Consider the following 12,600-nt stretch of genomic DNA (forward strand, 5'->3'; position numbering starts at 1 on the left):
TTGGTAGGTGTTATGCATAATTACCGCGTATGCACAATTACCGGATATATCGTACTATCACATTTACCATAGCATATACATAAAATAACACATAACATATAAATAATCATAAATATCATATGAGTACAAAACGTATCTCTCAAAAAAACAGAAAAATATGAATTTTTTGAAAATAATAGCGTCATTATCTGGCGTCGATAGAGCATTAAATTATCCTCCATATATCCTAAAACTTTGGTAGGTTTTGGCATGGTAGAGAAAATTGCTGATTTTTTTTTCTCGAAAGAGAAATACTAAAGCAATTTATACTAATAGTATCACTCATTTGACGCCTATGTATGAGTATATCATGAATCCATTTATATGAATACCTACGTAAAAAAAAAATAATAGCAAGTAATTCCCCCAAGGAGAAAATACTGAATTATTTGCTCTACAAAATATTCAGATACACGAAGAGAATTTTATCAATATCAAGAGAAGTAATCCAGTTTCCACTGATTATGACATTACGGCATTAAAGAGAGAGATAATGAGATATCGGTGGACAATATCATTATCATTGTCAATCGTGTTTCCGGAGATTATGTGTCAGACAACATATCGAATGGTTTCTCCTAAAGGATTAAGAATTGATTAATATACTCATAATCTCATGTTATGTACACTGAACTGCGGGAAATCTGTTTAAAATTCCATTTAAAATCCATTGTCCTTGTTCCCCAACTAAGATGAAATTGCTTGCCTACACGAATCTGCATGCTTTGAGAAAAAAAAGAATATGGTACTGCATTTCATTATCAGGAGGCATCTCTTTGGACTTGCAAAGTTGTGGCGGTCGAGTGGTCATAGTGATGGACTCGCATTGCGAGGTCCCGGGTCCACCGTTTCCACAGTGGTGGTCGGTTTGTTTTCTGATTAACTTCGAGATGCGAATGCAAGCCGATCACCCAGACCCGTCATTTGGGGAGGGGGGTTATCTTACCTACTTCAATCGAGAATCATGCATATTCACCGCCGAAAGTGATAAATGCAGGAAATTTTATCAAGTTTATATACCGAGACGATTGGTAACTATGCCGGTTATTATGCATAATTTCCGATTTATCACATTTACTGTAACTACATAAAAGTATAATCCGTAAATATTATATGAATACAAAATTTATCTCCCTCCCTCTGCATTTTTTTCCGGCCACCTCGTTGGACATTATGCCAATAGTTATTATGGGACATTAGGACATTATTAGGACATTATGCCTTGTATTTGTATTTGAAATAACAAAACATGCATTTTTGCAAATAATAACGTCATCACCTGCGGTCGATATAACATTTACCCTTTACATCCTGACGGCACTTTTAAAGTACTGCTTCAGTCAATCGCTAATATCTTCCTAATATAACCACTTTCACTGACGGTATCTACAAGGACACGATGCGTGTAGTTTCGACAGCATGTAGTTAGCTGACAGTAAAGGCAGAAATCGTTTTTTATTTTTTGCTGTGGGCATTTTTTCTTTGCAATATAGCATTAGGAAGAAGTTTTGCAGTAGAGTTGCATGATGTTGATTATATGCATGAATATGCATGATTTGATTAAATTTAGTGACCAATTAGCAGTTTATTATTTGTGCTATTATTTTTTATTCTCTTCTATAGTGCACAGGTACACATCCCTTACATTTTATTTGAAAATTACTATTTTATTTTCTATCATAGAATAAGAAATGTATGCCAGTACTGAATAGTACCGCCAGGAAATGAGCTTAATTTTTTTTCCTAAAATAAAAATTACTTTAATGTGGAAAACAAAACAATGGGAGGTGTTTTTTTTTTTACTGAGGCAACTAGAATTGAGTCTTCGAGATCGAGATGGGACGAAAAATGCACCTATGATATTCATCAATGGGCGGATTGGACAAGGCAGATATCAGGCGCTCACTATATGACAAGGACAGGAAGTCAAAGAAATACTAGCACAGACTGTTCTTCACGATGCTTGAAATGACATGTGTCAATGGCTATGTCATTTATGAAGAAATACATGAAGGAATTTCATTATTGGAGTTTCGAAGAAACTTGGCAATGTGTGTGTGTGCGACTCATAGCCGAAGAAAGTAGGCTAGTAATGAAGAGAGGTTGTCCCTGTTGTCACCATCACCCTAGAACTGCCAAAGAGTAACATTTTGTGTCCAAAGACATCAGGAAACAATTTCTTGGAGCTGATTGGCCTACATTTGTTCAGCAGAGGGGAAGATTTGAATGTACCCCGTTCGAAAGTTACAGTCCAAACTTCACTCAAAATGTTCATTTTTCATGTTGTAATGAACAAAAGAACCGTTTTTCAGACGTGTCATCTCGAGTAGTGTAAATATAAACGTGTTTTTATTTACACTACTCAAATAAACAATGAATTTTTTTTCCCTTACATATTACCCTTATTGCTGTCGGTACTTCTAAGTACCAGCTGCATAATTAATCACTAAATAACTGTAAAAAGCATTTTATACTTTCCTTGGGTTTCACTGTACCAAAATATATCTAATAATGCAAAAGTATAATTATAAAATACTGTTATAATGTTACTGGTTATACAGGATAATAAAGGGTTAAACTTCCCACCATAATGTATTTTAGAAATTTTGTATCCCACAAAAAGTTTGCTGTTTTCTTTTTATAAAGCAATTTATACAAATAGTATCACTCATTTGATGCCTATATATGAGTATGCACTAAATCCTGAATCCATTTATATGAACGCATACGTAAAAAAATTAATAAATGAATTCCTCCAAGGAAAATACTGCATTATATTCTCTACAAAATATTCAGACACACGAAGAAAATTTTATTTATATCACACGAGTAATAATCCAGTTTCCAGTGATTATGACATTACGGTATTAAAGAGAGAGATAATGAGATATCGGTGAACACAATATTATAATTTTTAATCGTGTTTCGGGAGATTATGTGTCAGACAACATCGAATGATTTTTCCCAAGGGATTAGGAACTGATTAATGTACTCATAATTTTGTGTTACGCACACTCCATTGTAGATCTGTTTAATATTCTGAAAATATTTAATGTGTGTGTATCTCAATTCCCCCTTTTCAATAAATCAATACGAGGAAGTAAATTCGGGAACAAAGATTATTCCTTACGCGGCTAATTACTGTATGTGAAAACATTAATTTCATACACGACAAACTAAGAAAAATTACCATAAAATACTGCATTCTAATTTATGCAAATTATAGTGGAATTTATTAAAAGATATGCATAGCAACATTAACTGAAGCTAATCTCACCTATCTTTACAAATCATTTCATACATATAGCGCGCTCTATAAATTCGTTAATAGGAACATTCATAAAAAATTATAAATTGGTATATTTGAATGCGGTTTGCAAAGAAGTCATTTATATTACTTCAGTGATGTTGACATTCGTTGATAAAGCACTATTAGGGAAGTTGTTTCGTTTCCACCGCATATCACCTGCTTGAGCTTTATGAACGTTTCGGACAAAGATAGAAATTAAGGAAAAGTTCAGGTATGGAATTACGTGATTGGCTTTCGTGCAGCGCCTTCTGTCAACAAAAATGTAAACCATTTTTATATACGTATTAAAAAAAAGAATCCCACTTCGTCAGAATAACTTTTTGGCAAAGCGCATTTAAATATACCAATTCCTTCCATATTTTATGATTTTTTTGAACAATTTACGAATTTATGGGATACCCTGTATTTAATAATAACAGACAAAATTATTTCTACATCCAAACCCTTAATTTTCTTTCGCAAAATATTTGTAATTTGACTAATTGATATGATAAAAAAACGTATCTTATTTTTCTTAATATTTTAATATTTTTCTTCATTTTTTCTCACCACTCTTGTAGAGAAATTTGGATGTTGATATATTTAGATTTTGTATTTGTATTTATGAAAAATATTCACGCCGGATAAAACTATACGTCATGTCCTCCATGAATGTTTTTCAAAACATACTTTTTGATAATCACTCATTTACATTTACCGTTGTTTTATATTTCTACCATATATTTCTTCAAATATATATTTGTACCAATATATATTTCTTTGATTTTCTTCTTATCCTAATTTTAATAATGTCGTGCATAAAGGGTTAATATACACTGTTCATCTTCAGTGATTTTTTAATTGGAATATCTCAGTTAATATTGCACTTGGAAACATGGTAAGTTTTTGCTGCGCTCGGGAGAGAGAGGACAACAATTTTTCGTACAATCGGGAATTATGAAACGGGGAACCGTATAAAATGAGTCTGTATCTCGGTACATAAGGGTAAAGTCATTAAACGAACTGGCACTCTTTCCAGTTTCGCTATTTTATGTATAATTCGTACAGAAAGAGTGAGATAAACTTTTCGAAAGAATTTCCGATTTCGTTGTAGCGAATGTGCCCTGATAACTCAATATAAGTGGATTTCTTTTGTATCTTTAACATTAGCTCTCTGAAAATCACTTGTAATGGAGATTCTCGTTATAAGCCGTACTTGTTATAACGGACTTTCACTCTGTGATAATTTCACAGAAACCGATTGAAGTTTTCACCCTGCACATTCCTGAAAAAAAAAAATCTTACTACTGTATTTCAAAGCACACCTGTGCTCCTAAAACTCCTGGAAATTCTCGTGACTTGAAATATCTCTATTTTTAGATTTCCGTAATTTATTAACAAAAAAGAAGAATTAACTGAAAAAAACTGCATAACCAGTTTCCAAATATTCATTGAAAGAAACAAAAAAAAAATGTTTTTAAATATCTTCAAACTGTCTTTTTTCCTTATTTTTGTACCTCTTATTTTCCCATCCTTAAAATCATATCATTTCCTATTGCCTTTAGCACTCATTCCTGCAGGGGTTTTTTTTTCAACCCCATCTGAGCCCAGATGTGCTTTATCCATTACAAGTAATTGAAAAAAAAGGGTAAGGCATGCGATTTTTTTTATATATATATTTTTATTCTTGTTGTATTCTTTTCGAGCTTTCGAAGTCATTTCCTTCAGCTCTCCAGGTTTCCCCAAGTTCACTCTCTTTCATATTTCCCAGAAATTCTATGGTGTATGTAGGGGGGCACCAGGTGTTTGTACACGAGCCAAACAATGTTCACGATATCCAAGCTTAAGATAGGGACTTCTCTACTCTACGGAAAAAAATGCATCTGTATAGGTAGAGAGGAGGTAGAGAGAGCATCGCTTCCCGTATATCATTCTCACATGAGATGCTGGATATGAAAACAATCAGGATAAAGCGTACCGAGTAAAAGTGTTACTTTCGAAGGAACCCATAAACACATCCTTTTCCTATACCAAAAGAATACAAACTAATGTAACAAAATGAAACAACTCGCAAGTTTTCTTATCAATTTTGGTTTGCAGAAAAACGAGGGAAATTTATGTGCATTTAAAAAAAAAAAGGAAATAAAAACCATTTTTCACTTCCTTTTATAAATTTTTAAAAATTAAAATAAATACACAAATCCTCTCTCTCTCTCTCTCGCATCACTTATTTTGTGGAATTATAGGAGCAAAAAAGAACAACAAACTTATTTGGATTTTTCTAATAGACTGATAAATCTTAGATTTTTTTAAATCCAGAAAAAATTAAAATTATTATTTTATACAAATACACAAAAACACAAAGGCCGTAATAGGCAAAAGGTTCAACGAGGTGGCTAATGAAAGGTGTCCGTAAATATTATGGGTGTCAAATATAATCAAAATACACCAACCCAATATATAAAAGCATGAAAATAGGTGGAGAAAACAATAAGTCTGATCACTGGAGAAATCACGAGACATTCAGAGTCTGTCGCAAGAAGCAACGTAAGCACTTCGGCCTCCTTGAGACAACCCGGGCATCTCCGGCAAAACCACAATTTATTGATGTGTCAAAGATTACATATAATGTAAATATAAAGTGCAAATATTTGTACAATTAATGCAAATATCAAATGGTAATAAAAATTATGTAAATCAAAAAACCCTTGAATCAAGTGTGTGTGCAACGGGCACGAATAATAATTATTGAAATCCTGTTGTAAAAGGCAAATTTAAAAGTTCGATCGATCAATGATTGCACGGCAAAAGAGTGAAGCACCCAACTCCACTCGGGCAATCGAATCCATCCAGTCCAATTCACTCTTCACCACTGTTGAAGACCTTGGAAATTTCTTCAGGGCTTCACTAGATTTCGGATTCATCACGAACCTCTGAGAGCTTAATCACTGTATCAGCTTAGTCTCTGGTGTGTAACATGCTTCTGAAACATGCCGAAGAGTGCATGTTATCAACGTCCAGTTCTTCTTTAGGTCAACCTGGATATTTTATGACATGCACGCAGTACACTATTCTATGCAACTTTCATTTTTTACATTCAATTTTTTTTTAACATCGGTTGCTTATGTAATTCCGCCAAAAGCTAATTTTTGCCTCAAAATTGGCAAATTCAAATTTTTTTTTCTCTCTAAATTATAAATATAAAGAGTTTTCAAGGTTACACGTGAAGTCTTAAACTTTTCCTCTCGCTGAATACTGTATCAAGTACTATTCGGGCAACATATTGCTACAAAAAGCATTACACAAAAAAAGCATATATTGTTCTATATAAATATTTTACATATCAACAATTAAAATGGTATTAATTTACCTAGAATTCAGTATTTTTATAAAGTTCCTATGAACTATCATGGAAATTTTTACACTGGAGAGGAACAATTGCTTTGTAAAATATACAGGAAGATTATAATTAAACTTCACGTACTCTGTGGTGAGTATTTTCGCAAAAACTCTTCTTATCGGCATACGCGGCCGAATTTTCAGGATATCTTAATGATACTATGGGAGAGATATTTATGCAATAAAATCTAGTTCAATGTTTGATCACTAGGTGGAAATGTGGCGCTATTTTATTGTGTTTTCCTTTCTTTCGTCCATGGCCTCATTAAGATATCCTGAAAATTTGGCTGTGTTCGGATGAGTAGTTTTTGCGAAAAACTATTCACACAGAGTACTGGAACTTTAATTACAATCACCTTATAGATCAAAATAGATTTGATAATGATAATACATTGATTTTTTTTAGTATACATACATTGACGGGTAAGTTAGTTATTCGCAACGAATACTAAATATTCATTTCGTTTCTTCAGGTCTTCCATAGATGAATAATTCATAAATAGAAAACATACGAAACGAGAAAGATGAATAGTATTTCATACATATATATATGTAATATTCGCTGTATATATATATGCTGATATGAATTTCAAATCAAGTATAGTACTTTATATTTGATAAAGTTCGAACCAACTTTTACTCTTCTTTTGTGAAACTGCATCATCTATTTCACTTTTTTTAAACCCAAGACATTTTTGTATCAAAAATATAGTGTCTACTTAAGAATGAGTAATGTGTTTATCTTCTAAAATATTCTTTTATTTTAACTAACATGTATTCTGCTTTCACAGTTAGTGCATAAACACGATAGAAGACGAAACAACAACAACATAAAATACTCAATATTATTATTTTCTTTCATACAGGGTGTCCCGTAAATCCTAATTCGACCTGTATCTCATCAACCGTTCGTTGTAGAAGTATATAGCTATAATTAAAAAAAAAAAATCTTAAAAATGTTCAGAAATCACCTCGCAACAGTTTCGAGAAAGAAAATACAGTGTGTGGCAAAATTCTAAACCAAATTTGTATACGTTGCCCCCGTCCTCTAACTTTCACGTAAAAAGTTATGTTGCTCTGTCTCTAGTGAGGGCATCAAAAATATTCCATCTGTGTAATATTCGCTGAGATATTTGAATTAAAAAAATCTGGAGAAAGTTGGGAAAGAACAATGCGGATAATAACGAATACGCTGCTTCCCTTCATTATCCTTAACTAAGAGTTCTCCAGATAAACTAATCCCACATTGATCACCGAAATAGGTTTACAGCGAGACCACTCGGCCTGGCAGTTATATATATGTATATAAATGTGTGTATATATGTGTATTTCTCTTTCCTCTATTCAAGTTCTTCATGCATTTAAAGTCCACAACACATGTGCGTACTCATAGTGCCGTATTCATGTTGCTGACCGAATAATGTGCTAAGCAAGATGGCACGGTTGCCCCGAACTGTATATATCCCCCCCCCTCATACACAATACTTCTATTTTGTATATTTTCATTAAATCCGCCGGAGCGAGTGAACTCAACCCAATAAAACTGAAGCTGGCTCCCAGTCCGATAGTTATCAAACCCATTTGCTCACCAATAAGGTTTTAAGCGAGATGACTCGCTCCGATGGATATTTCATATATTTCACAATAAGATTCTCATTTCGTTTTTTTTTTTAATCTTGTGTATATAATATGGGAAGTGTAATATACCAGATGAGATGGCATGGGGGCGCCCTCAAATTGCTTTTAAAACATACCTCCATCCTAATATGCTTATATTCATCCGTCTTAAAGAAACACCGAAACTTTCCTCGAAATCCCAGCCCTATCTCGTCTGTAATCACAACAAAATTTGTAAATCGCGACTTTATCCAATTGTCCGTGGAAAACATGTTGTAAAACTTTTGTATGTTTTTTTTGACACAAAATAAAGTGTTCCAGACTTTGCCACGAAGCTGGGCTGGAAGAGATCTCGGCAACGGGATACGTCCAATGGCAAAGTCCTGGCAACTGACGTTCATGCTCATGCTTTCCGTCATTTATGCTATTCTTCCCAACCGATTTTTGAATTCAAAAAAATATCAAAAGGAATATTGCCCTTAAAAACATGGAACGTTTAGTTGGGTTCAGAAGAGACTGGGCAACCACTTTCTAATTGGAAGTTCGAGAACGGGGGAGGGGAGTCGTATAAATATTTAGATTTTTTTATTTTATTTTCTGCTCACTGTATTTTCACTATCAAAACTGGTACAGTGCAATTTGTGTACATTTTGAGAATTTTTCTTTAAAATTAAAACCATATTTCTACGACGAACGGCTGATGATATAAAGACCGAATTAGGACTTACGCGATACCTTGTACAATAGAATGAACTACTACTGCTAAACCGCACATGCACCTCGTAAATATTCCTCTGAGGAATTTCTACTGAGTTATTGCATGTCGGAATGTGGCGTGTATGTGTTGTGTACTAAAAGTAAAGTTCGTTTCTGAGGAATGTCTGCTGTGTAAGATGTGCTGCCTCAGCATCAGGAAACAAAAAACCCAGTTTGGCAATATGCTTGTTTTATTGTCACGGATAAATTGAATGAACAGAAAAATTAAATATTTTAACATTAATTAATATAAATAATTTTTAAACGTTTCGCTGTAGGCGAGGTTTGAAAGGAAAGCCTTCTAGTACTCGAACGTGTGTGCATCTCGTACACATTCCTCTGCAGAATTTTTTACGAATCGGTGCATTCTGGTATGTGTATATGTGGCCCTAACCTATTTATTTATGCTGTCAGAGTTGTGTTGGTTTCGTGTTCTTGCTAATGTAGCCATCTACCTTCCATATTTCGAAGTAAAGATGGTAAACATGTTTCAATCTTCGTGTTATACAAGTATCACGTAGTAGGTCTGCCTGCTCTTAGGGAAAGACTAGCTAGTAGGGAAAGACTGCTAGTAGGGAAAGACTTTTCAAATGAAAGACCAGTTGGCGTTTATACCTCGTAGTTGCAAAATCGCAGAACACAAACTTCAGCTGACTGGGTTCGAACCTCGATCTTCACGAAGTGAGTCCAGCACGATACATACAAATTGGCAGTCGAATGTCTCGAAAGTCTGCATGAGCCTCTATTGAGATCCCAAACGTACTTCCTATACTTTTAAACTAATCCAAAAGATTAGGCTACTCATCCCACTTATATGTACTATATTACTTAGAATAATTTATGAGCAGTTCAATGAAATCGGAAGTTCTACAGCCTCACAGTTTCGTAACCATTTTTTGATGAGGAAATACAACCAAACTCCTTTTAACGGACACCCCTCAAATGCAGTCACGCTTCTTTTACGGTAGAGTAATATTGTTTCATGGTATAAAAAATATGCATTTCAAACCCCTGATTAATGGTCACCCTTCTTTTACGAATGAGTTTTTTTTGTCCCGCCGGTGTCCGCAAAAGAGAGGTTTTATTGTATTTTATAGAAAGTTTTCGGGAAGTTTGTTAAGTTAAATAAATGTTCACACATATGACACTACCTAATTTCTCTCATCAGTTTCATGAAAACTTCACTGATTTTATTGGAGATTTTTGCGTATTTGCCAGCGAAACATCAAGTCTTAATCTCAAATTTAGATATGCATTCATAATAGCATATTAACATAATAAAATATACGCGTTTTACCCGCATTTATGCTGTTTTTTTCTCAACTTTTTTTAATTCGAATATCTCAGTGAATATTGCACTTAGAAACTTGAAATGTTTTTTGCTAGCATCAGGAGAGACATGCCAGGAACTTTCTAGTAAGGTTTTAGACGACAGGGTGTCCGTATAAAAAGTTAATATTTATATTTTAATAACTATACAACGCCTTGCAACATGAATGACGTATATCTGAGTTCTACACGTTATTTGAATGTTTACTTATCGCAAGTATGTCTCTAGTATCAACTATAGCTCTTTAGTATATAGTCTCTATAGTTCACCAGTAAAATGTGGTGCGTGGTGGTAGTTATGGACCCAGTATATAATTAGTGAATGTATATTAGTTAACATTATAAGCGAATTTTCCCCATGTAATGATATTGGTCTGTTCCGTACTTTGCGAAAATGATAAAGTACCCGAATGTTAACATCAGTGAATATAATAAGCGGTATCTACTGTACCAGTTAAATGGTAATTTTATCGCAATTTTCTGGTAGGTAGACCTATCCAAAAACAATCATAGCGTAAATAACAAAAAATTCACAATTTCTCGTACCTGAAATCATACATGAAATTTTTAATATCCAACTGCTATCTTCCAATTTATTGCTTAGTTCCAAACATGATAATGGCAAACAAAAAAAAAAACTTGTGATAATTATTTTTCTAATTTTAAAATTTATTTTTAGTTTCAAAAGTAGTTCGAGCATGTTCTTAATATAAATTGTAGCTCGTATAAACACGGAAATGTCGACAATTTATATACGGAGGAGATTGAAAAACACGTTCCTGTCTCTTTCGTATGATGTTTAAAATATGTTGAAATAGACTTTTCTCTCTCTCTCTTTTTGAAAAATAATGGTAAATTCAACTCACGCCATTACACATTTTTCCCGTGGAGCGAAATTAATTCCCTGTCATGTGTAGTTAATGGCCCAATTACATATAAAAACCTCACTGGTTTTTTTTTCTTCATTCTCTCCAGCACTGCTTGTACTGAACATCTGTTTGAGCTATTTTCCGTGTGATAATTAATCCGCAAAGTAAATTACAAACACGCGAGAGAAAAAAAAAAATCATAGATCGCATCATCTTTTGAATGTGTTGTATCAGCAAGATCCATCTAGAAAACACATTTTGAGTTTGTTGACCTCCATATATATATATGTTGCACATTTTCAAAGTAATAATTCCTTAAAAATGTATTTCTCTTCTCAGTCCTTCTGATAACCATTAGGGAATAGTTCAAATTTTGCATTTCACTGCTTTAAAATCATTACTTTCATAATGGTTTAGTTTGTTTTTTTTCATTTTCCCCAAAATTACAGCACATATGACCATAATCACTTTTCAATAGATATGAAAAGCTATGGAAATTACGATTATAAGTGATTCATTTTTAAAATAAATCGAATAATTTCCTTATTTTTCTTGCGGGTGCTTTTGGTAAAATAACCGTATAGAAATGCGTGTCTATACAGTTTTTTCAGTCATTCTTTACACAGCAGGAGTGCACAACCTCTTGTCCGAGGGCCACAGAATTGTAGCTCTCCAAGGCGGAGGCCGTACGCAGGGTTGACATTTGCAGGGAGCACACAGGGTTTGAAGGGGTCGCAAGGAGGGAGTTTCATGACGAGAATTTTCAATTAGTGTTCTTAAAGCATTTTAAATTAACATAAATTGATTAATATATCATATAAAAGTATTTTCTTTCAGAACTTCAGTTATTTTACAGATATTTAAAAATATTTCAAATTTTTGATCGTCTTGATGGGGAAGGACAAGCCCTCTGAGCCCCTCTCTGCTCCAAGGGCCGCATCCGGCACAGGAAAAGTTTTATCATTAAGTATCAGTAGTTAAGGATGCCTATATTTTCTTCGCAAAAATACGGTAAGTCGGATCTATACGGGGGTGGGGATGATGATCACCAAAATCGTCAAGGTTGAATGAAGATGCCAAATTATAGCCAAAAATTTCCAAAGGTAAGTAAAGTTGCCAAAGGTGGAAAACAGAGTCAAGTCACAAAGGATTGAAATGCAATTCAAGAAAATAAATAAATAAAAACGTATGTTTGGCGTGATGAATAATTTTCTTGACTATAATTAGTTACAACTGGAGTCGTAATTATCATATTACAATTTATTAGTTATGAAAGCAATCTTGATTCTTTATTTCAGTAAA

The sequence above is a fragment of the Pholcus phalangioides genome, unplaced genomic scaffold (assembly GCF_987345545.1).
Source record: "Pholcus phalangioides strain wild (caught in Gottingen) unplaced genomic scaffold, Ppha-v1.0 ptg000015l_1, whole genome shotgun sequence".
NCBI lineage: Eukaryota > Metazoa > Arthropoda > Arachnida > Araneae > Pholcidae > Pholcus > Pholcus phalangioides.